General features: G+C 33.6%; 1 protein-coding gene across 2 annotated transcripts in view; it reads right to left on the bottom strand.

The window, feature by feature from the left end:
* LOC136834746 (kin of IRRE-like protein 1) overlaps positions 1 to 27500 on the bottom strand; it is a 237787-nt gene that overhangs the window by 189420 nt on the left and 20867 nt on the right. For both annotated transcript variants that reach the window (XM_067097346.1, XM_067097347.1), the window contains exon 2: positions 10016 to 10166. The gene's annotated coding sequence lies outside the window, so the exon portion shown is untranslated. The remainder of the gene's footprint in view (positions 1 to 10015; positions 10167 to 27500) is intronic.

The raw sequence follows: 27500 nt of genomic DNA, 5'->3' as shown, positions 1-27500 counted from the left end.
TATTTACAATACATACACACACACACACACACACACACACACACACACACATATATATATATATATATATATATATATATATATATATATATATATATATATATATATATATATATATATATATATATGGTATTTCTATCACATCACCGTGCCATTTTGTATACAAAAATTAAGCTACAAATGTCGTTTAACATCCAGTTCGAGCTACTTCGGGTATATCACCGAAGGGGAATTGTAAGTGACAGACGATTTGGTACATAAGCGAATATGTGACTAGAACACCGGCCAGTTAGAACCAACAACTTCCAGTCGACGTTCAAGACTATTCGGCTATCAAGATATCTTGATAGCCAAACCATCTATAACTTATAATTCCTCTTCGGTGATATACCCGAAGTAGCGAATTGGATATTAAACACACACATACACACACACACACATATATATATATATATATATATATATATATATATATATATATATATATATATATATATATATATATGACTGAGAAATATTTTCTGTTAAAACAGAATTCCATCAAATATAAGGACCCCATACAAACGCCGAAAGGTGGAAAATAAAGGCTATATTTCAGAGACCAAACTGTCTCTCTCCTCTATGGGCGCCTCTTATATCTGATATATATATATATATATATATATATATATATATATATATATATATATATATATAATGTAGTGTATATAAACATGTATAAATATACATATGTGTGCATATATATATGTATATTATATACTGTGTGTATATATATATATATATATATATATATATATATATATATATATACAGTATATAAACCTTTTTAAGCATTTTTAATATGAAGAATGAATCACTTCACAAACACTATACCCTTTCAGCGAAGTTGGATGACTGCTACGCCAACTACGTCAAGTTGAGCAATTGGCAAAGTGAGCCCAGCATAAAGTGAAAAATCTTTTTGTGCCAGAGGGTGGGACAATAGAGCGAGTTTAGAGATCCCTTGAGTAACATTTTCCCTGGAGTCGCATTTGCTACGGAAGTCAAAAATAAGAGAAAAAATAAAAACAAAAATAAAACCCGGACATTTCCGTGCACTCTGGTTGTGGTGGAGCTCTGGAGATTTTATGGTTGAAACGCAAAGTTTGTGATTCGTGTAAAGGAAGTGGTTTTTTTTCATTTTCATATTTTTTGTCTTTTTTACATTTTGTTGATAATATCTTTTAAAGTATTGCCATTTTAATTTTTTTATATCGTTTAAAGTTTTACCATTTCAGTTGTTTAACGGTTTGCAATTTTCAGTTTCGAAAATTTTACAATTTTCGTTTTTTTAAAGTTTTGCCACTTTCATTACATAATGTGTTACACGTTTTGTTTTTGAAAGTTTCATAATTGTCGTTTTCTAAAATTTTGTAATTGCCGTTTTCTAAACTTTTACAATTTTCATTATTTTACGCTTTACGATTTTTTCTCATTTCATGCTTTTCGAATTCTTTTGTTTTCAGCCAAACCTCACATATGTTTTATACACATTTTTAAGTAAACTTTATTATTGAGTCCGTTTTCAATCATTTTGTAATTTAGCATATTTTTATATAAGAAAGGAACGCAGTCTCTCAGTGAATTATAGATAAGCGTATTATTTTGTTTTTTTTTTTAAGTAAAAAACAAACTTCCAATACACCTTATATTATAATGATCTCCAAGAAATTTTTGGTTTTTCTGTACGTGCTATTGGGCGTAAGATCTCAACAGAAAATAAAAAAAAGAATCATGCATAACGACTACAAGTAAGCAAGATACAAAACTGCAATGTGCCATATATATTGTAAGGAAACGTTTTATCAAGCCTTGATTAATTCACTATGTACACTGAAAGTGCGGATAACAACTAAAGTCACAACAGAAAACGGCATTTGACTCCGACTGAAAACGGAATATGGCATTTCTCGTGAGAAAAATTCCGTCATAATTATGTTACATAGTTTCCCAGCTCAATCTTGATGCAATTTCAGCCGTAGAGCATATACACCAATAGCGCACGAAGGAAACTTTAAACAACTCGCAGCCTTCCCATTATGACAAAAGAGAGTGAGAACGTGTGGAACATCTGACGGAAATAAGACCTAACCTAATTTTTCCCGCGATTCACGGCGAAAGTTACGAGATAAGGCGAGCAATTTACCATTTAATTTACGCAGAAGTCGACCACTTCAGACACAGGCGTTGCTCGGGAATGAAAAGGAGAAAACGTGAGTTTTTTCCTTGTGTTAGTGATGGCTGGATTATTTATAAATGTATATGGTGAAAAATTAATATGACTACGTTCGTATTCATATTAATGATGAAGTGAAATACACTAAAAACAAATAGCTAATATCATTTGAGTGCGTTTGATTTCTGCGTATTTAAGATATAAAGCCATATGTCAATAATAATTAATTTTGCGGAAAAATTGCTTTATTTAGGCCATAATTGATCTAGTACATTTTATCATTGGATGAAATTCTAATTAAAATCTATAAATCTTTTTTATTTTTACTCTTTGCGAAAGGTTTCAGATTCCAGTATATAGTATGTTTTTTTTTTAAACTGATAGCAAGTATCCGCAGCGGATATCACTGAGGACTGTAGCTTGTTTCTGATTGGCTGATGCATTTGAGTTGTAATCTCTGGTTGCAAGGAAGTAGCACTGGCCACGGCAAATCACGATTAGTTGCTATGATATTGGCTGCAGAGATTTTGTTAACTACAAAAAAAAAAAAATAAATAAATAAATAACTACGGTTAATGTGGTCTACAATTACCTAAGGTCAAAACCAAATTCAATAATCAGTGAATCATATCTAGCGGTATAACCAGTCAACCCATAATTTAGTACTAATCTCTTCATATTTCATATGAATGGTAATGAAAGTCATGCGAAGATACAATTACCTTCATGAATCCATAAACACATTATACGTACATACATACACATATATATGTATGTATGTATGTATGTACGTAAATGGCATCTTCACATGATTTTCATTCTGATTCATATGAAACATGAAGAGATCAGTACTAAATTGTAACGCAATGATAACTTCCTCTTTCTATTACTTTGAATTTCGCTCTTCAATTTCCCGTTCCCAGAAGGTTTGCACATTAGATACACCGTTGGGGTCATATAAACAATGCATTAAAGACAGACGCTCCACATATAAAAATATACTTAAAATGAGTACTACAAAAACATAATACACGAAACAGGATTTCGATTATACATTACTAAATACTAAATGCATATAAACTTACGCATACATAACTTAAAACTAAATGTATCCCAGTATGAGCATTTAACATGAGGTTTTCAACTCCATAACATTAGTTTAGTAGTTTTGGAAAGAATGCAGGACAAAATAAATGACTGAATAGTTCTTACCAACTCAAAAACCAAACAAAGGAACGAAACACCTGATCCAACCAACCTGCCTCATCCATGAGTACTTCTTTCAAAGTCACCTCTTGCTGAAAACCCGATGAGTCTATACAACATGCTTCATTTTACTAACTACGTGCTACCTCTGTTTATGCTCGATGGAGTGTTAACCAGCTTTTCAGATTTCGTGGTCTACGAAATACTGAAGCGCACTGGAAGGTATCATCGAATATTGAATTTCTTAAACATATAGTGTACTTGATAAAGTGATACAAATAAAGGAACAAGACACATCAATAAATACATTCGAAAGTCAAAATATACATGTTATAATACATAGCAACATGAAAGGATTTTACACACACACACACACACACACACACACACACACATATATATATATATATATATATATATATATATATATATATATATATATATATATATATATATATATATATATATATATATATATATACTTATTGTTTCATGTACAATATGCCATTTGCAGGCATATTCTGAATCAAGAGAGAGAGAGAGAGAGAGAGAGAGAGAGAGAGAGAGAGAGAGAGAGAGAGAGAGAGAGAGAGAGAGAGAGACAAATGATGTACAGTAACATCTGACGATCTGAGAATACAGTGACATATCCCTTCACCCCGTCCCAAACTTCACGAGAGAGAGAGAGAGAGAGAGAGAGAGAAACATGTCCCATCACCGCAAAACTCACATTTCCAATACCGAAACGACACAAACATCAGTGGTTGGGTGTTTTTGTCTCGTCATGACTTGGGTCAGGACCTGGCGAGTTGTCAAGGGATCTTGAGTGATCGATGAAAGTAAATGAAGTGTCAGGGAAGGTCCTTTCAACCTCATTACCACACAGAGCAGTCTTCCTTGTCGATTGTCGTGACTTAATAAGTTTGCTTGACAGTGAGGCATTGTTTGTTCTAGAGAGGTTTGTGCACACATCCACACAAGTCTATATATATATATATATATATATATATATATATATATATATATATATATATATATATATATATATATATATATATATAACAAACAGTATATATATTGTATATGAGTGTGTTTGTGTTAGTGTGATATATATATATATATATATATATATATATATATATATATATATATATATATATATATATATATATACATACATACATACTTGTGTAGGTATGTTTGCACAAACCTCTCTTCGAACAAACAATGCCTCACTGTCAAGCAAACTTATTAAGTCACGACAATCGACAAGGAAGACTGCTCTGTGTGGTAATGAGGTTGAAAGGACCTTCCCTGACACTTCATTTACTTTCATCGATCACTCAAGATCCCTTGACAACTAGCCAGGTCCTGACCCAAGTCATGACGAGACAAAAAAACACCCAACCACTGATGTTTGTGTCGTTTCGGTATTGGATATGTGAGTTTTGCGGTGATGGGACATGTTTCTCTCTCTCTCTCTCTCTCTCTTGAGATTTGAGACGGGCGAAGGGATATGTCACTGTATTCTCAGATCGTCAGGTGTTACTGTACATCATATGTCTCTCTCTCTCTCTCTCTCTCTCTCTCTCTCTCTCTCTCTCTCTCTCTCTCTCTCTCTCGATTCAGAATATTCCGCAAATGGCATATTGTACAAACTTACATACAGTTTATCATTTCGATTTAATTTAATTTTATTTACACAGTGGTTCATTTTGCTGACTGAAATTATTCGATAACAGAATAAATACAATTAAATAAGAAATCCGTACCTCCTAATGCGTGCAATCTAATTGAGTCCGTCACTCGAGAAATGTGTAATGCACCACTTTCAACGAAATTCAGATTAACATAAGATTCCCTTCCTCAAACATTCGAGTAAAATGTAGCATAAAGAATGCTGCTATGCTTCGCCTCCATTATGGTCGAAAATTGTTTTAAATGCAAAGCACTTTTCGCCTAAAGCGAGCCGCTACGCACCAGGTTTCTGGAGAAGCATAAAAAACAAATTTTATCATCGAGAATAATATTGTGCGCCGAGCTGCGGGCAAACCAACTTACGCGCCATGTTTGTGGAGGGTCGTTGTAAGGGACATCCATTACTATCTATTACTCGTGAGTGCTTTTGCTACTGTCGCGTGGGAGCTAATCAGCGCTCTGAATATTACTTGGAGAACTTTATCGCGATTATCGGTGGTATTTTTAATTACTGAGTGATGCTACTGCCGATGTTCAAGCAACGTAGATTCTATGGAAGTGGCGATGTGGCCGGGCCGTTCCAGAACAGTGAGAAAAAAATAAATAAATAAAAAAGGGAAGTATCTCTGTGTCTCAGTGGCTTCAATGGTCGAGTTTAGAGCTATGATGGAAGAGGCTTCGCGTTCAGTTGATGGTGATATTGATGATTATGATCGTGATAGTGGTATCAATGAGCAGTGCTGCGTCATAACTGGTGAGGGTAAAGAGGAAAGTAGTGAAATTAAAGAGAAAGGAGAATGAAAAGGTAAAAGGAAGGGTTCCTGGTGTGAAAAAATTATAACCTGATTAATATTACGATTTTAGCGACAGTGGTACAACAAGTGGAGAGAGGGGCATCCTTAAAACAGTGATAGTGATACAGAATGTGGTGAGCCATCACCTTGTGCCGCAAACAGCCCCCTACGTGTAGGAAAGTGTGCCACCTCCATCAGTTTAGAAGCCAGTGCCAGTTCCAGTGCTACCACCAGCAGTGGTTCCCAACCTGTGGAACCTTCTATTGATGAGGCTTTACACCCGGTACAGCGGGAAAAAGGAATAAGAACTGGTTAGTAGACTAATTTTGCCAAAAGGCGCAAAACCTGGGCTTGGCCTATCAAAGCTATGTTATGATGACTGTTACCAAGAAAACCGTTCCAGCCAAGAAGGTCGGTCGTCTTGCAACTGCAAGAACGAGTGTTTTCCAAAGATGGGAACAAGGCGATTAATGCTTTATTCAAGGTATACTAGACAATGGGATACAACAGCGTGCAGTTAGCAGACCCCCAAAGAAATACTTGCAGGACACCTATCAAGAGAAAGCGATCTAAGGCGGAAGAAAGCAAGAAGTGGACACCGAGTGTTACCTTTAAGGGCAAGTAAATAATTTGTGAGGCTTCCTTCTTCTCTATTCATGCAGTAATCGCCATGAGGGCCAGTTTGCTCTGGAAAAGTTATTTGAGGGAGGAACAATACCCGCAAGATAACAGATGCTGTTCTAGGGTGTGTCCATGAATGCATATAACTTCTGTCAGTTTATTCCAGCTTGGAGTCTCAAATCAACATCAGGAAACCTGTATCAACAAGATTTCCGGTCATCATTATAATATGGGTTTCCGCCCTGTGAAGAAGAATGCCGCGACACCCGTGAGCGGCTCACGAAAGCTCTTGTTAATGGGAAGGGGGACTGGAACAGATGTCTCTCACCTTGAACAAGAACAAAAGGTACTGAGTGAAAAAGATATCTGCGGCTTCCAGTGTCAAGAAGACCGTCAAACTCTGAGACGACGACTGGTCGGTGTCGCCATGGACTTAAAGCAGACCTTGCAATGTCCTCGTCTCTCTTCTGTCGGCTTGGAGTACTACAAACACATATTGTGGCCTAGTCTTTTCAACATTACCAACCTAACCCCCTCTCCTTGCTGATGGCCTTTGCCTGACCATGGATTAGCGAAACTGACTACTACAACAAATAATTAACACTAACAAGAACTTCTCAAATTTGGTAATACAAATTTCTACCTTTATCCATTTTTATGAATTATGTATACTTATCTTCCTCATTAATCATTATTAACAGGTTCGTTAGGGTTACTGTGAGCATGCTCCATGTTTATTGACTCTGTTACAGCATTTGTTTTTAAACTTTTTGCAAATATTTTTATAAGTCGTCATTATCATCATTAATCATTATTCAGTTTTCTTGGAATTGTTATTAACAAACTTTATGACATGTCTATTAATGTTTATGAACAAAGTGTGACAATATTTTTGGGAATTTTTGGAAATTATTTTGAAAAAAAAAACAAAAGAAATTTTGTGTAGTTCTGGAGCAATTTTTTAAACTGTTACCAATAAACCATTGCAAAAACCCCACGAGGTAAAAATGACACCAATATCTTGGGGATTCTATAAAAACATAAAAATTTTTTTAGTTCATTAATGGATGAATTGAAGCAAGCAAACACACACACACACATTTCTCAAATATCTTCAAAACCAATAAAAAAAATTTACGTAGGCATAATATACATAGAAGTAGCTTCCTTTAAAGAATACAAGGTCATAACGTCATGTAAGACCTTTTTATCGTGTTTTTAAATAGGCACATAGCATGTTTCTTGAGTGACAAACTCAATAATAATCTAACTCTGGGGAGTTGACGGCAAATGTTACTCTTGCTCAACACCTGATATTGGTTACACTGATATTAGATTGATTATTTTACGGTCACCTCATACAAAAAAAAAAAAAAAAAAAAAGACTACACGTGGCTTGATATATGTAAAAAAAAAAAAAAAAAAAACTTTATTCTTTTGGAGCAGTTCATTAGGTACACAAAATGTAAATGAGGTTGCAGGGCTATCGCTTTCTTAATAAGAAAAATAAGAAAAAAAAAGGTGAATACATCTGAATGTTTGCGAATAAGATCACTAACTTTTCTGATACGATTTTTATATATTCAGACGATATTATTTCTTTTTTTTATTGACCTTTCTCGTAAGTAGATTTTTTCTACAGATTGTCAGTTCTATTTTTCTTTGTTAAGTAACCCATAAATTAGCATTTGCAATTTTTACTTTGCTTTCTCCGTTTTCCCTTTTACTAATCGTTTTTCTCTTTAGTCTTTCATTTCGCTCTATTCCCCCTAAGTCGCCTTTCCTCAATATTCTGCTATTTCTCATTTTATTCCTGATTGCTTTTTCCCCTTGTCTGCATCATTTCCTATTGATTTATAAATGATTTCCTTTATTAAAAGGTTTATCGCTTCCAATTCCCCCAATATTTTAATAATTATGCCATTATTGCACGCTTTTCATCTCTCATTTTATTGGACGCCATAATCCCTTTGGCCTAGTAGGAGCTTTTCTATCCCATTACTTCCTCTTCCTTTTCCTCTCTCTCCGCCTCTCCATCCCTCCCCTCTCTACAATAAGCCAGGAGCAAGACTACGCCACAAGTTAAAAAATCAACAACCGTAGGATTCACCCACCATTCCGTGGAAGGAAGGATTCCAGTCATGCGCCTACAGGACCTTCGCGTTAACACCCGGAGAAAAATCCGATGATCATCGCTTACAGGGGCCTGTAAAAGTCAGCATGTGACACTGTTGTTATTATCAAGGCTATATTTTTCCACCCGAACCGACCATTTCATGATGCATGGTTATGGGCGGTGGTAAAGTGGGAGAATGTATGGCTTATGAATAATTCATGGGCATGCCTTTCCCTGACAGTTATATTTATATTTTTGTGGTAATGGAGTCATGTGGAAGTTGACTGTGTACATACGCATTTATACATTTAATATATATATATATATATATATATATATATATATATATATATATATATATATATATTTATATATATATTATATATATATATATATATCTATATATATATATATATGTATATATATATATATATATATACTATATATGTATATATACATATATATATACATATACATATATCTATATATATATATATATATATAATGCATATATATACATGCATGTATTTAGATATATATATATATATATAGATAGATATATATAGAGATGTATGAGTGTGTGTTTGTATGTTTGTGTATGCATGTATGGTGTGTATGTATGTATGTGCGTGTGTGTTTCGTCCCATCGGTCGATTTGGTCCATCTACCAATATTGCCAGTTCATCAATCGATCGTCTGTTGTGCCGAATATCTACCAAGAGCCAATATCGTAAACACATCAGTCTATATAAGGAATCTGTTCCGTTCAATATCATAACTTATGTGACGGGTCAATAACTGGATTAGTGGAGATGGAAATTCAAGATTAATGGAGTTGTTTCTATAAGCTGTGTCAGATATTATCATGAGAAATATATAGGGAGATTTCGACATACTTGACCTTTGACCCCGACCAAATTAAAGATCAAAAAGAGCACTCTGCTACAATTATTGGACGTAAGTGGAAACCTTCCAGGTAGAGCAAATGACCATTGCATTAAATTTGACTTGCAAATTCTGATACTAGATCACATCACTCTTGTGAAATTTTATGGAAATATTCATCAAAGTGAGGTGCAACGGGTGATGGAGGTCAAGGTCATATCCGATGTTAAGGTCGCACACCAGGCGATAGATGGAAATGCTCTACCACATAAGACCAAAAACATCAGAGCGCTGGTGAGCCTTTGTAAACCCTCTCATCATCCCCCATACATGAGCTGGCCGTTATCTAGGTGGAATAAAACTCCCCGGCTTCTGTAGCGCATCTCATCTACATAAATGGAACGGGTCGTATAAACCATGACCTTTCCCATAAAAGTGCCGCCCCATCCGTGTAAATGGGGGGAAGTGTATCACACTTACCTGACAAATGGCTTCGGAATCCGTCTGAGATCAGTTTCAGCTTGCGTTTTTTCTTCTTCTTCTTCTTCAGAATACAAAGATGGTGGAGCAATGATGAAATTTTGGTTTCGTCAGCATGTTCTGACCACGATGGCAGTGACGTGCCTGCCCCCTGAGGAGAGAGAAGATTATAACAATAAGAAGAACGGGAGCAGCTTGAATAACAAAAGAGAAAGTGCGAACAGAGGATATAGAGGAAAATATGATGTAAAAAGATTAACTATTTCATTGGTTGAAGTTGGAGAGGTGTGTGTAGACTTGATCTTTTCCTTATTTATTCCTAAAAAACGTTCTTTGTCCATGCTTCAACTGCTTTCGTTTATTCTTATTTTCAATAACCTCTGCTACTTCTTTCTTTTTGCTTTCCTTACTTAAAATGTTCGATCTGATAATTTGGCAAATCGTTTGCTAAGTTTGAAAAAATAAAGAGACTAGAATTAAACGGTGATTTAATTATCAATTTTTCATTATTCATTGTCTTCTTGCTTTATTTTCTAATCCAATCTCCTGTAAATAGCTCGTGTAATAAACAATAGTTAGTTGTTCTATATTTTAATAATAATATTTTACGCTTTTATTGCTTATTTTCTATTTGCATATGTATGTTAACTGAATGTGCCCGGTAGGGGGGTAGTACCGTCAGTGCACCTCACGTGGTGCACCGTAGGCATTACTTAAGGTTCTTTGTAGAGTCCCTTCGGCCCCTAACAGCAACCTTTCATTAATTTTTCTGTACCTCCGTTCATATTCTCGTTCTTCCATCTGACTTTCTACCTTCTCCTAACTCAAAGTAAACTGCGGTTACCTTTCAAACCTTCTTACAGTCAATTTCCCTTTCAGTGCTGAATGACCTCATAGCTCCCAGCGCTTGGACTTTGCCCTAAGTTATATATTTCAATTCCAATGTACTGAATTTGATTCATATTTATATATCTTGTCACCAATTTCAAAATAAAAAAAGCACGGTGCACATATTTTGAAATGAGATAAGTTTACACGTATCAGAAGGATGTAATTTACTCAGCAATGTCCATCGTTTTCAAAGGTCAGATGCTGAAAAGTACATTTCATAACCATTAAAAATAATAAAATACGGTGGATATCCATATCACTTGAACTGAATTGAATTGAATATAGAATTTAGGCCAAAGGTCAAGCACTGGGACCAATGAGGTCGTTCAGCGCTGAAACGGAAATTGACAGTAAAAGTTTAAAATGTGTAGCAAGAGGAAAACCTCGCAGTTGCACCATGAATCAATTGTTAAGAGAGGGTGGAAAGTAAGATGGAAGAAAGAGAATATGAAAGGAGGTACAGTAAAAGAAACGAAGTGGGTTGCAGCTAGGGGTCGAAGGCACGCTGCAAAGAACCTTAAGTAATACCTACAGTGCACCGCATGAGGTGCACTGACAACACTAACCCCCTACGGGATCATATAATTTGGTCCTGAGAAATTGATATAATCTACGAATTAAGAACTTAAGAAAAAAACTCCATGTATCCAGGCCAATTGAAGTTTTATTATGAGTCTTAACAGGAAAATCAGCGTGAAGACAGGTCCCACCCCCCACCAGAAAACAAAAATTAATAAAAGCACGAAAAGCCAAATATCCGCAAAGAAAGAAAACGCATAAGATCTATTCCGTAAGTTTCTCGGAGCTAGGGAATTGGAGAAGTTCTGCGAGATATTTCTTGAGGGATGATTGCTTTACATTTTTGAAAGCAGGATTTATCTGAAGGCGATAGCTGGAGGGAATATGCAATCTTCGCGAGGAGTTTGTTCTCCAACAATGTCTCCTCTTCCTTGGCCCGTCTGTCATCTTTTCGGTGTCTCTTTGTCTCTCAGTTTCTTGTACTTTCTTCTCCCTTGTTGCTTTTTTTACTGAAAAATATGGATATGTTCCGAATGACGCATTAGTAATAAAATATCTCGATGGCACAGCCGTTGTACTTCAGTTCCTTTCAAAACAATGAAGGAAACTGTTAACATGTTTGATGGTTCGTATTCAGTTTTACGCCATGGATAAATAAAAACTATAATTAGTGACTTTGGAAAACATTTCTTCACAAAGAAATACTACATTTTACTTGAGTCAATTAGTTACAAGGAATTACGTATTGACTCGTGTGAAGTGTTTTGTTTGCCTCGATGTATCTCAGTGAGTTATTGATCGATTTCCGTTGAATCTTATGGAGAAGTGCATCACGGGCCAAGGAAAATCCAGTTCCCTTTTGAGATGACTCAGAATGATAATACAGGATGTGTCCCTTTTTAGTTTTCTGTAAAAGAAAACTATTGCGCTGGCTTTGTCTGTCCGTCCGCACCCAGATCTTAAAAACTACTGAGGCTACAGGGCTGCAAATTGGTAAGTTGATCGTCCACCCTCCAATCATCAAACATAACAAATTGCAGCCCTCTAATCTCAGTAGTTTTTATTTTATTTAAGGTTAAATTTATCCATAACCGTGCGTCTGGCAACGATACAGGACAGCCACCACCAGGCCGTGGTTAAAGTTTCATGGGCCGCGGCTCTTACAGCATTATACCGAGACCACCAAAAGATAGATCTATTTTCGGTGGCCTTGATTATACGCTGTACAGAAAACTCGATTGCGCCGAAGAAACTTCGGCGCATTTTTTACTTGTTTTTTTATTGCATCTCCTGGGTTGGTGGAGGAATGCGCACTCTCGGTGCCTTTTAGTCTTTAATAGTTTTGTTTCCTCTCGGCGATGGGACTGCTGTCGGAGAAGCAAGATAGAGTAGATATGTAGCAGAAAAATGAGAGAGAGAGAGAGAGAGAGAGAGAGAGAGAGAGAGAGAGAGAGAGAGAGAGAGAGAGAGCAATGAATGATTTCACCACGCTGATGGTGTACTGCTCGGAGGCTTGATAGCTGATCCTCTTGGTTGTGAGAGGAGCGTGCTACTACTTACGCTCTGAGAGAGAGAGAGAGAGAGAGAGAGAGAGAGAGAGATTATTTCTAATAATTTTAGAAAATAATCACCGAAATGCCAGTCACAGGAGGAACTATCTTTTCCATAATCTTTTAGATTTATTACGACTACTGATTCCAGTAATAATAATAATAATAATAATAATAATAATAATAATAATAATAATAATAATAATGAATAAAGAAAGAAGAAGGAAATATATCATTCGAGATATCTGTCAGTAAGAGGTCTAATAAATGAAGCCCTCGGGCAAGAGGACAAAGAGGAAAGAGGACATCATAAGGACGAGTCATTTCCTCTGCCGCACGCCAACCTCGGGGAAGATGATTGACTTCTTCTTCTTCTTCTTCTTCTCCTTCTTCTTCTTCTTCTTCTTTTTCTTCTTCTTCTTCTCCTTCCCCTTCTTCTTCTTCTTCTTCTTCTTGATAAAGTAGGAGTCAACTAGGACGTTCAGCAAGATATAAAAGAATAAGTATATAGATTTTCCTTCTCGTCTTTTGAGATGGCAGCTGTAATAGGTGGTGAGCATTAAGGGATTATCTGTTGGTTAGATATGTGATGTACAGATTTGTTTACGCGTGTGCGCGTATGTGTGTTTTTAATAAGTTTTAAGGTATTAGATGGTACGTATTCTTTACTTAAAACTTATTTAAAAAACACACACGCACACATACACAAACAATCTGTACATCACATCTCTAACCAACAGATAGTCCCCTAATGCTCATCACATATTACAGCAGCCATCATAAACGACCAGAAGGAAAATCTATATACTTATTATTCTGTATCTTGCTGAACGTTCTGGTTGACTCCTACTTTATCAAGAACAAGAAGAAGAAGAAGCCGCAGAAGATGAAGTCAGTCATATATATATAATCATGAAGCTACAAATGTCGCTTTATATCAAATTCACGCTATCTTGGGAATATCCCCGATGGGTAATTATCACCGAAGGAGAATTTATAAGTGATAAATGGATTGGTACTGCCGGGTCGCGATCCCTCGTCACAGATACTTATCCAGCAACTCCAGTTGACGTTCTACCACTGAGCCCCGGTAGTATCAATCCATTTATCACGTATAAATTCCCCTTCTGTGATGATTCCCCCATCGGGGTTACTCCCGAGGTAGCGTGAATTTGATGTTAAGCGACATTTGTAGCTTCATGATTGTATATAAATCACGGTGATGAAAATGATGAAAATTTATATATATATATATATATATATATATATATATATATATATATATATATATATATATATATATATATATATATATATATATATATATATATATATATATATATATAAACTAGCTGACGTTCCCGGTGTTGCACGGTAAAAATTCAAAGCTTAGAACACACTCAGACCGTAGAATACACCCAAAGCATAGAGCACAAACAAAACGTAGAACACACCCGGATATTTATTTATCCCAATCTTCTATTAGACAGGAAAGGGAAGAAATTCTATCTATAGTGTAATATCAAAGAATTTTTATTTATAAGTTTTTAAAAATATAAATACAGTAAAATCTTTCACAAATTTACTATGATACTACTTTAACAGAAAACTTGATAGTAAACAACATTTTCAGTTTCACCACCAGGAGCAAGCATAAGTAAATTCTTGGGTGAACCTACCCCTGAGCAAGCATCATAAAGTTGTCTGTGGGAAAAACATGATGATCTCAAAATTCCACACCACAGTACTTAATAGACTGTCCCTGTGCCTTGTTGATTGTGATCGAGAATGCAAGTCTCACTGGAAATTGCAATCTCATAAAGTTAAAAGGGAGATCCGTCGGAATGAGTGGTATCCGTGGGATAAAAACTGTTTCACCCTCTCCCTTTCCTGTTAAGATAATTGCTTCAATTATATTGCCCAATATTTTTTAAATTTTATATTTCACCCCTTCTCACCCCTTATTTCTATCGGGGCTGAACTTGGACTTAAAGGGTATCAAGAGTGTGACTAATCATCTCAGCGACCTCGAAAACTATGGATTAGACACTAAAATCTGTCGTTTTTGGTTGTTTTTACATGTCACCTCCTTCCCACCCCCACCCCCTTTAGTGCCAGTGATGTCTTACCCCACAGTATTCTTTCCCAGATAGTAAGTCATATGTATACCGAAATGAGGTATGATAAACCCGTAAAGCTTATTTAGTTACTAAGTCTACAGGCAGAACCAGCCCCGTTTCAGGGAAGTCCTTTCCACCCCCACCCCGTTTGCTGCCCTTTGGTGCTAGTGATGTCTTACCTCCACAGTATTTTTTCCAGATAGTAAGTCATATGTATACCAAGTTTGGTTGAAATTGCTCAATGCGTTTCGGAGTTATGCTGGAACATACGCACACACACACAAACATACATCTATATATATATATATATATATATATATATATATATATATATATATATATATATATATATATATATATATATATATACAATATACAAATATACTGTATATATATAAACGTCAGCTGTAGCAGGAAAGAGGGCATGGAGCTACTATTCTCATCTCCATGTTACATTATATATATATATATATATATATATATATATATATATATATATATATATATATATATATGTATACACATATATGTGTGTGTGCGCGTACGTGTGTGCGTGTGTGCTGATTTCTTTATTGCAGATGGGACTTTTTACATAATATATTTTATGTTGCTTTTGGAAGGTTTCTCAATATCAAATGAGGAATGAAGTAACTGTTCTCTCAAGGACAAACATATCCTTTCGCATTATCTTTATATTTGTTTTGTTGATGTTGATTTACAATACTGAGATAAAAGAGTTGGGAAAATAACCCATCACTATATCATATACACGTTACATAGATAATATTTTTTCTCCCTTGAACTGGAGTTGTTGCTACATTACTGTAGAAACTTGTGATAATTTCAGTCATGTTTTTCCTACCTTTTAGTATTTTATGTCTTTGTTTTTAGAGTGACAAAAAGGTTCTCATTACATTTTGTGGCCAGCATAACATTTCTTCAGCTCTTTTTATTGGAGACGACGATAAATATCCACACCCGATATCTTTTTAACTCATGGGTGGTGAACAACCCCGCCTCCCACCAATCATGTGTCGTTCTATGATATCGAAGGCTGAAATTTACTTTCATCCTAAAAATAAAAAAAAAAGATTTACTGGGAGTTGGTCTTTTTTCCTCATGTTTACTCGATGATTTTTTCTGTTGCATGGATATACAGCTTCTTTGAAATTTGTTTGTTTGTGCTTACGCTCCTGTTGTAAAAAAAATATTAAATAAATCGTGTATCATCTCCAGTTTTTTGGGATTATTATTTTTTTTTTTTTTTTTTAGGCTTTCATATATTAGAGCATGTGTGAGGTCTCTTGCCACAAAGCGGACTAAAAAATTTTCTTATGGTCTGGAATACTTTCTTTACTTAGAATTGTTTACTTTTTGGGGGGCTTCTTATTACATTTATGGAGATTAATTCAACTAACTAAACTCCAGTGTTGTCATCTATAAATGAACTTGGAAAATGATTATCTTTCTTGTCATGAAGAAACGAAAACTGGAAAAGATCTACACTTTTGTAAAATGAAAAACTAAAAAAAAAATGCAGTGTTGATATTTGAAATATTAAGTAGGAATTATAAACAAATTAATTAATTTCTTTTCATGTCTGTCAGTCCGTCAGCCAGTCTAAACATTCTCTTTTGTAAAAATCGGTCTCTAGTTCTTATGAATAACGCCTCATACTTCCATCCCAGCTTTATGATTAAAATATCTACAATTTCACGTCATTAATAAACGTATGTAATGATCATCACATATTATATATATATACACATATGTATGTGTGCATATATACATATACATATGAAACACGTTCCCATGTGTTCATCTCCATATATATATATATATATATATATATATATATATATATATATATATATATATATATAAATGTATATAAATATGTATATATATATATATATATATATATATATATATATATATATATATATATATATATATATATATATATATATATATATATATATATAGATAGATAAATTCTCTCATACTCTAACATATGGGAATACAAATAACCCTTGATATTCAATTCACTTTACTTTGGGAATACCTTATATATAAAATTCTCTTTGTGCGTAAGTCATTCCCAAGGTAAAGGGAACTTTTATCAGAAGATATTTTCGGCCTTATATATATATATATATATATATATATATATATATATATATATATATATATATATATAAATATATATATATATATATATATATATATATATATATATATATATATATATATATATATATATATATATATATATATATATATATTTATGTACATAGATATACCGTATATGTATATATCTATCTAACTATGCATATACAATATATGTATATATAACTATGCATATATATACATATATATATATATATACTGTATATATATATATATATATATATACATATATATATATATATATATATATACATTCATACATATACGGAAAGGGAATATTATTAAGAGACGGAGATGGAAATACTGAATATTCTTTAGTATAGGGGCAGAAAGAGAAGCAATCATGATTAATTCTCGTCCCTTTTCGGTTCATATATCACAAAGCAATTTCCTGTTCAAGAATCATCCAACATGGATGTAGCATGGGTTATAAATTATAAAGTCTTGAGCACCAGTTATATGACCATATTCATATAGTTCTACAATTTATATAAATTTATACACACATACACATACATTATATATATATATATATATATATATATATATATATATATATATATATATATATATATATATATATATATATATATATATACACATGTATTACATAATGTATATATTTATACATGAATATTTAATGTATACAATTAAGTTCATGCACACACTTTGAGATGATGGTATGTACGAGTATATACATTTAAAGCAGTTGACTAATTCCATGACAGAAAATTTTTAAGTTGCTCCGAAATTTACGAAGAGCGGATTTTATAATAAAGTCAATTCCTAGTCTGAGTAACAACTCTCTAAACAAAGCATGAAAAGTTGTATATAACAATTCTATAACAAGTTCCTGAATGTTTCAGGTATCGTGCCTGGGCAACCTATTCGTCAACAGTGTGTCAGATTTCTTAATTCGATGTTCACAAACAACGAAAACCCAATAAGTTCTTAGTTTCTTATAGTTATTCGCACTTTCCATTCTGAACGGGGAACTAAGGGTGTTACCTGAAGCGATGATTCATGAAACCTTAGTTATTAGATAATACTGTTTTATAACTGAAATATCTGAAAGGCCAAAGACAAATACATCAGGGTTTATTAGATGAGTCTATAGACTCACACCGAGCTTCTTATTCCATTAGATATCTTGCAACACCAATAGTTAAATTCTTAATTACGTCTTTTTTTATTTAAATAAAAATCTAATAATTTATGAAGAAAGCGCTTGCCTCACTTTGCAAGTTCAGAAATACATGCGCCTCGTACCAACTAAAATCCATTGTTCACTCTTCCCCATGTCATGTATAATATGAAAAAAGTTATACATATATATAAAAATATAATTCATTCCCCGTACAAAGTTTAAGTGAAGCGTTCGCTGCAACAAATTGAACTTCCTGCTACCTCATATTCCGTGACTGGATCAATCGGTCGTATTTCGGTTGGATGAAGATTGTATGTGTCTTTACAAAAGCTTCGCAAAGTAATTGGACAGTCATTAATTCTTCGAAAACCTTTCACTCGGAAGGTTTTCGTGACCCGTTATAATTCGGGCTTCATGTCAATCTCCCTGAAAGGAAATGATTTGAGAAATATCGTTTCTAAGCGTTTGGGTTCTTACTGATTTTGGTAATATATAGATGCATATATATATATATATATATATATATATATATATATATATATATATATATATATATATATATATATATATATATATATATATATAAAGACAAAATCACGAAGGAAAGAGAAACAGTGGAGTGCTATGAGGCCTTTCGACTGTCGTCCTCGCAGCACTCCATTGTTTCTCTTTCCTTCGTGATTTAGTCTCTATTATTATATTCATCACGTTCCATATTTTCGTGATTCTGTTACACACACACACACAATATATATATATATATATATATATATATATATATATATATATATATATATATATATATATATATATATATATATATATATATATATATATATATATATATATATATATATATATATATATATATATATAAGGATAGGATAATCAGAAGACGTGGTAACACTGCAGACATTATTATTTCTTAGCGTATAACAGAGGCACAGCCGAGTTTTCGGGAATACATGACTTTTCCCATCGTCTGGGTCACTTATCTGTAGAATGACACAAATAATAAAGAGAAACAGTAAGAAAACTCTACTGACTGACTAGATCTAAAAGTATTAAAACAGTTATAATTGACAACACTTTAAAATACATAATAATATAAGGTAAACAAGGAAGATAAAAACCTAAGTTAACTGCAAATCAAAACTGACTGAAGAGCAATGACTAAGTAATAAGAGAATACGTACTAAGCTAAAATCGTCAAATAAAATCAATGAGCAGACAGATACTGAGAAAAAATGAATATTTAAAATAATAATAATAATGATAATGTAGTACAAAATACAGGAGAACCTGCTATTCATGTCGTAGTTAAATGAAGAAGACTGCGATTTTAGCTTATTACTTAGTCATTGCTTTTCTCAGTTTTGATTTGCAGTTAACTTAGGTTTTTATCTTCCTTTTTTTACTTTATATTATTATGTATTTTAAAGTGTTGTCAATTATAACTGTCTTAATATTTTTAGGTCTAGTCAATCAGTATAGTTTTCTTACTGTTTCTCTTCATCATTTGTGTCATTCTATAGATAAGTGACTGACGATGAGAAAAGTCATGTATTCCCGAAAGCTCGGCTGTGCCTCTGTTATATGCTAAGAAATAATAATGTTTGCAATATTACCAAGTCTTCTGACTATCCTGTCATCCTTAAACAGAAGTTTTCTAGAAACGAAAACATAACCAATTATACATACATACACACAGACACACACACACATATATATATATATATATATATATATATATATATATATGTATATATATATAAATTTTTATCACACCGTGATTTATATATAATCGTGAAGCTACAAATGTTTAATATTCAATTCACGCTACTTCGGGAATATCCCCGATGGGGAATTATCACCGAAGGGGAATTTTTTTAAGTGATAAATGGATCGTTACCGCCGGGTCTCGATCCCTCTACACAGTACCTTCCAATGACTCTATTCGATAGCCAGACCAATATACCGATCCATTTATCGATTAAAAAATTCCCCTTCGGTGTGTATTAATCGACATTTGTAACTTCATGATTATATATATATATGTGTGTGTGTGTGTGTGTGTGTGTGTGTGTGTGTGTGTGTGTGTGTTGTGTGTGTGTGTTTAGTTCCTTTACACCGAACTCAGGTTGAGAGGTGTATCCATAAATGTTAATCCCTCTCTGGAAATTAACATTTGAGAGAAGCGTCACACTAATATCAGAAATGTATTTCCAAATGCTAGAAAATACTGAAATTCAGTTGCCTCTTCACATAAGTAACGTATCACGTACGACACCAAGTCTGGGACCCATTTGGACTAGAAAATCTTTTTGGGCAAATCATTCTCACCGGAAATGAGTGAGAAATGTGTTTCAAAATGCCTAATTTTTCTCTATCTTGCAGAATATTCAAAGCGCTTCGAATTTTTTCGTTGACTTTTCTTTTTATTTCGTTCTTTTTAGTCCCCGTTTTCATGTAAAAAAAAAAAAGTGTAAAATCGTATTTTGAAAAAAGTTTAAGTATGTTTCAAGTCAGAATGGATTTGACGGTGCTGGTGAATTCAGCAATTTTATTTCGTAGCAGGAATTTTAAATTGGCTAAATCTAAATGAGCAGGTTTTAATTTATGCCAGATTTTGTGAAGTACTTACGAGGTACTTAAATTTTCCTATAATATTTTAATAATAATAATAATAATAATAATAATAATAATAATAATAATAATAATAATAATAATAATAATAATAACAATCTCAAAAGGACATATATATATATATATATATATATATATATATATATATTTATATGGACTGGTTTGATGGACTTTCATTTTGGACTTGGTCATTTTGCTTTACAGATCTCAAAAGGACATTACATTATATATATATATATATATATATATATATATATATATATATATATATATATATATATATATATATATATATATATATATATCTTCTTCTTTTAACGTGCTTTTTATTATTTTTGATGGACTTTTGAAGGACTTTTTCATTTTGACATGCTGCCCTTTACCCCGGTAGATCTTTCAAAAGGACAATTACATTATATATATATATATATATATATATATATATATATATATATATATATATATATATATATACATACATATGTATTAGATGCTAGTGTCTATTGTTCCATAAGACAGCTAAGTTCCCACGCACGCGCTCAGGTTGAAAGATGATTCCATAAATGTTAAACCTCCTCCAGAAATTAACATGTGAGAGAAGCTTCACACTAATATCGGAAATGTATTTCCAAACTCCATAAAAACTGCGATTCAGTTGCCTTTTCACCCTGGGAATTTAAAAATGGCCGACATAAGTAATATCACGTACGACACCCAGTTACAATTCTCAGTCGGGGGCCCATCTGGACCAGGACTCTTTTTGGGCAAATCATTCTCACCGGAAATGAGTCAGAAGTGGGTTTCAAAATGCCTAATTTTTCGCTATCTTGCAGTAACATTCAAAGCGCAAGGATTTTTTCGTTGATTTTCATTTCTATTTCGTTCTTTTCAGTCCCCGTTTTAATTTAAAAATGTGTTAAACCGTATTTTGAAAAGGGTTTAAGTAAGTTTCATGAGTCAGAATGGATTTGACGGTCTTGGTGAATTCAGCAATTTTATTTCATGGCAGGAATTTAAAACTGGCTAAATCTAAATGAGCAGCTTTTAATATATGCCAGATTTTGTGAGGTGCTTATGATGTCTGATGTCGTGACGGTAAATTTTCTTATATAATAATAATAATAATAATAATAATAATAATAATAATAATAATAATAATAATAATAATAACCAATGTTGATTGGTTTGGCTGATGCAGTCATTCTCATATGCTTTACAGATATATATATATATATATATATATATATATATATATATATATATATATATATATATATATATATATATATATATATATATATGTGTGTGTGTGTGTGTGTGTGTGTATGTATGTATAATAGCCTGCTTTGTACGCACACGTGTTAGTTGGGGTCAAAGCAGGGAATGGAGCCAGCAACTTTATCCTTGGGGACTTGCAGAGAACCGCGATGCTTTAATATGATAATATATGTTTTAATGATAACGATGATCATAACAAACTTAATTAAAAAGAATGGCCGTCTGGATACCGTAGAGTTTATATTGCAGTTTCTCAGTCTCTCGAATGAGTTCCTTCGTAGCAGCAGGTAAATTATATAACAGCCGAAACTCATTCGAGATGCCGAGAAACTGCAATATAAACTCAGCGGCATAAAGATTGGCATTCTTTTTAATGAAGTTTGTTTGACAGAGGGCCTTCTTCAGAAACATAATAATAATAATAATAATAATAATAATAATAATAATAATAATAATAATAATAATAATAATAATAATAATAATAATAATAATAAGAAATATTGATTTTTTCATGGATACAGTCATTTTAGCAACCTCATCCCTATGGACTTGCTGAGAACAGGAATAATAATAATAATAATAATAATAATAATAATTGCTATTATTATTATTATCAATATTCCATTTCGTATAATCAACATTTTTAACGATATAAAAGAACCCTATCAAAACAGCTCATTAAGAAAAAATATCCAGTTAGGTACAGTCCATATCTGAACAACTAGACCACGCCCAAAAAACAGTTCATGTCTGAACAACCACGCCAGAAAAGCAGTACATGCCTGAACAACCACGTCATAAAAAAAAGTTCATGTCTGAACAAATAAACCACGCCCAAAAAAACGGTTCAAGTCTGAACAACCACGCCAGAAAAACAGTCCATGTCTGAACAACTAAGCCACGTCCAAAAAACAGTTCATGCCTGAACAACCAGGCCCGAAAAACAGTCCATATCTGAACAACTAAACCATGCCCAAAAAACAGTTCATGTCTTAACAACCACGCCACAAACACAGTGCACGTCTGAACACCTAAACCACGCCCGAAAAACAGTTCATATCTGCACAACTAAACCACGCCCGAAAAACTGTCCATGTCTGCACAACTAAACCACGCCCGAAAAAATGTTCGTGTCCGAACAACTAAACCACGCCCAGAAAACAGTACATCTGAGAACACATGAACTGCGCCACTAAACAGTTCACCCAAGGACAAAACAAAACATCTCCCGAGTACTGCACCATCACAGTTCCGCGCGCGTGCGGAACTGCGGGCCAAAGTTACACGGGAATAATTAAATTCGGGGCGTACCCCTGACCGACTGTCTGTCTGTTCCCCCGAGGATCTTGTTTCATGAAAATTGGCCGTTCTTGCAAAACTTTGGCGATGCATTTTCATATTTAACTTCCAGCAACAGAAAAGGGAGTCTTCTTTTGAGAACCGCTGCCGGTGTTGGCGTGGCTCAATGGACCGGTTGTGTTGCTTACTGTCGAGTTCATTCGTTTTTTTTTTCTTGTTATTGTTTTGTTTTATTGTTATCGGGGGTCGTTGCGATAACTTTGTAGTGCTTGCTCAAGGAGTTGCCGATGTCCATAATAATAATAATAATAATAATAATAATAATAATAATAATAATAATATTATTATTATTATTATTATTATTATTTTTATTATTATTATCATTAACGATAATTTTACCGCCTGCGTTGTTTTTGTTATTGTTTTCAGGGGTCGCTGCAATAAGTTTGTAGACGCTACTCAAAGAGTTGGCGATGGTAATAATAATAATAATAATAATAATAATAATAATAATAATAATAATAATAATAATAATTTTATACTTAGCTTTTCAAACAAGGATCTCAAGAGATGGTTCAGACTAACCATGAATAAATGGTACGGAGAAATAATAATAATAATAATAATAATAATAATAATAATAATAATAATAATAATCAGCGAATAGGAAACGTTAGAAGGTTTTCATGGCCAAAATATCCTTATTTATTTTAAGTGGAATAGGGAAAGTATTTCCTTGAAGCGAATAAGTCTTGAATAAATAAAATACGGAAGTAGTAAAGATAGAAAACGAAGAATTTCAAATAAATCCTGGGAAAGAAAGAGAAAAAAAGAATGAGCATGAAAGGAAAATATTCAAGTTAAGTAAAGACGTATAAAGAACTGAACGTGGAGAGAAAGAAACTCGAAGAAAAGACCAGAGAGAGAGAGAGAGAGAGAGAGAGAGAGAGAGAGAGAGAGAATGAAAACGTATAGAGAACTGGACTTGGAAGGACAGAAACTCAAAGAAAGGACGAGAGAGAGAGAGAGAGAGAGAGAGAGAGAGAGAGAGAGAGAGAGAGAGAGAGAGAGAGAGAGAGAGAGAGAGGAATAAAGAACTAAAAGTGGAAAGATAGAATTTCTAAAAAGAAAGAGAGAGAGAGAGAGAGAGAAGACTCAAAGAGAATGTGTAATGACGTATAAAGAACTGAACGAGGAAAGAAAAAAGAGGAAAAGAGAGAGAGAGAGAGAGAGAGAGAGAGAGAGAGAGAGAGAGAGAGAGAGAGAGAGAGAGAGAGAGAGGACCTATAAAGAACTAAAAGTGGAAAGATAGAATTTCTAAAAAAAGAAAAGAGAGAGAGAGAGAGAGAGAGAGAGAGAGAGAGAGAGAGAGAGAATGAATGTAATGAGTATAAAGAACTGAACGAGGAAAGAAAAAGAGAGAGAGAGAGAGAGAGAGAGAGAGAGAGAGAGAGAGAGAGAGAGAGAGAGGACCTATAAAGAAGGACCTATAAAGAACTAAAAGTGGAAAGATAGAATTTCTAAAAAAGAGAGAGAGAGAGAGAGAGAGAGAGAGAGAGAGAGAGAGAGAGAGAGAGAGAGAGAGAGAATGTGTAATGACGTATAAAGAACTGAACGAGGAAAGAAAAAATCGGAGGAAAAGACGAGAGAGAGAGAGAGAGAGAGAGAGAGAGAGAGAGAGAGAGAGAGAGAGAGAGAGAGATGGCGTATAAAGAACTGAACGAGGAAAGAAAAAACTCGGGGGAAAAGACGAGAGAGAGAGAGAGAGAGAGAGAGAGAGAGAGAGAGAGAGAGAGAGAGAGAGAGAGAGAGAGGAGAAAAAAAAAAAGTGTCTTTGTGTGACCTCCCAGAGAATTCCTAATAGACCTGTGACGGTCGGAGGGGAGTCGCGGAGCTCTCAATGATTCTATTAATTCTTCCCTCGTTCCATTTATTCAGGAAGTAAGATATCACTCACTGGCGTAAGATTCAATTCCATTTCTGATTTCTGGATGAGAGACAGAGATATTCTGACGCGACAGGGAAATAATTTCGTCTCTTTCATAAATTCATAAATGGAACGTTTCGCTCATATTGGCAAAGGTCGGTCCATTTCATTTTATTTTTTCTTTAACTTAATGATTTCCCTATCATGCGCATTCGAAGTGCTCTCTCAAAAATATTCAGAAACTTTTTATTTTTTAAATAGAAAAAGCATGAAATTATTTTTCACGCATGATTATTGATATCACCGTTGAGAGATTCGTTTGTGTTCCAGTCTTGCATGGTATTATTCGTACATCTAATGCTATCGTCTTTGAACGAATAATTTTATTCTTATTCATAATCAAGTCTTTAATAAAACATTTTTTGCATTTGTTAACTTTACGAAAATGTTTATAAAATGTTTTTTTTAAAAACTTATGGAAATAATTTAACTGACAACAATCATTAATACAATCTTGAGCAAAACATTAACTTAATTAATATAAATTAAAATTTATATTTTCAATTAACCTATGAGTAAATTTGATTCATATTCACCTGTTGTTTACAATGCCAACATTTTCAACAGCTATTTAACCTCATGATAATGATTAAAATAAACAACTATTAAACTAGCTGTAGTAATTGTAACAAATTGCTCTACATACCTGTGTATATGTGTGTGTGATTTTGCGGGCATGAATGAGAATAAGTTCTTGCGTTTGATCGTGTGAGCTTTTAAATACTTGAAAGTTTCCATCTCCAAAGCATCAGAACAACATTACCCAAGTTTCAAAACTTCAAGAAAGAAAATGAGGGGAAATGAGGAAATTCAAGAACAGTAAGGTTATATAGGATATGTAGAATCTACTGGTCACTTTTACCAGATACATATGTAATTGTAATAGCAACAATGCCCTCTTAACTGCGCGAAGAATTCGAGAAGTTAAGAGGGCATTGTGGCTATTACAATTACTTATACAAGATCTTTGACAACATAGTCGAACGTTTTCCCAACGTCCTTCTGATGTTCAATTAACGTTCGACGAAGGAGACAACTGAGAAATGCAATGTTAATTCAGTTGTCTCCTTCATCGAACGTCAATGGAACGTTCGAGGGACATCAGAAAACAACGGTCGGTCATGTAGTCGAAGGTCATATGTAACCTGACTTGTATTGAATGATCTCAGTGCATTCATTTTTCATTTCGTATTGCGCCTTCTTTTATTCAAGAACATCTGTCTTTTTTTTTACGCAGCAAAATGACAATATATTGAACTGCACAATAATTAAAGAAAAACTATAGTAATTAATAAAAGGAATTTTTCTTGAATCTGACTACACACTTTATTGTGCCCAACATAATGTTGAAGGGTTTCTTTACATAGTACATGTGCATAAATTCCTGGAAATATTAAACCGCTCAAAAACATTTCAGTGCATGCATTATTCATTTTCTTAATGTAGACACTATGTTGTTCCCGTTTAGAGCAATATTATTTTCTGTTGATATATATAGTGGGGGTCTGTGGGGGGAGGTGTGGGGGTGATTAAACTTTAATTTAATAGCACTGGTTCACAGGGTAACATGCAATATTTTGCAATAGAGCATCATAAAGCCATAAAGATGACTTTATGTTTATTGTTTTATGGCAGCAGCCATTATCCGTCGCAAGAGATTAGTGTTCATACTTTTGAGAACCCCATGAAATAGATAGTAATGCAACATACGACTTTTTTATATAATTTTTTACCCTAACAGTTCCATCCAAGGACTGTGTAACTGTTTGTTTGTATCGTCTGCACTTCAGTATTGTTGCGATGAATTAAATAATATAGCAATAAGAAACTAGGATATGTATGAATTATTAGAACGGAT

This window comes from Macrobrachium rosenbergii, chromosome 54 (genome assembly GCF_040412425.1).
Source record: "Macrobrachium rosenbergii isolate ZJJX-2024 chromosome 54, ASM4041242v1, whole genome shotgun sequence".
Classification (NCBI taxonomy): domain Eukaryota; kingdom Metazoa; phylum Arthropoda; class Malacostraca; order Decapoda; family Palaemonidae; genus Macrobrachium; species Macrobrachium rosenbergii.
The sequence above is the reverse complement of the archived record's forward strand: the minus strand, read 5'-3'. Positions and strand labels throughout refer to the sequence as shown.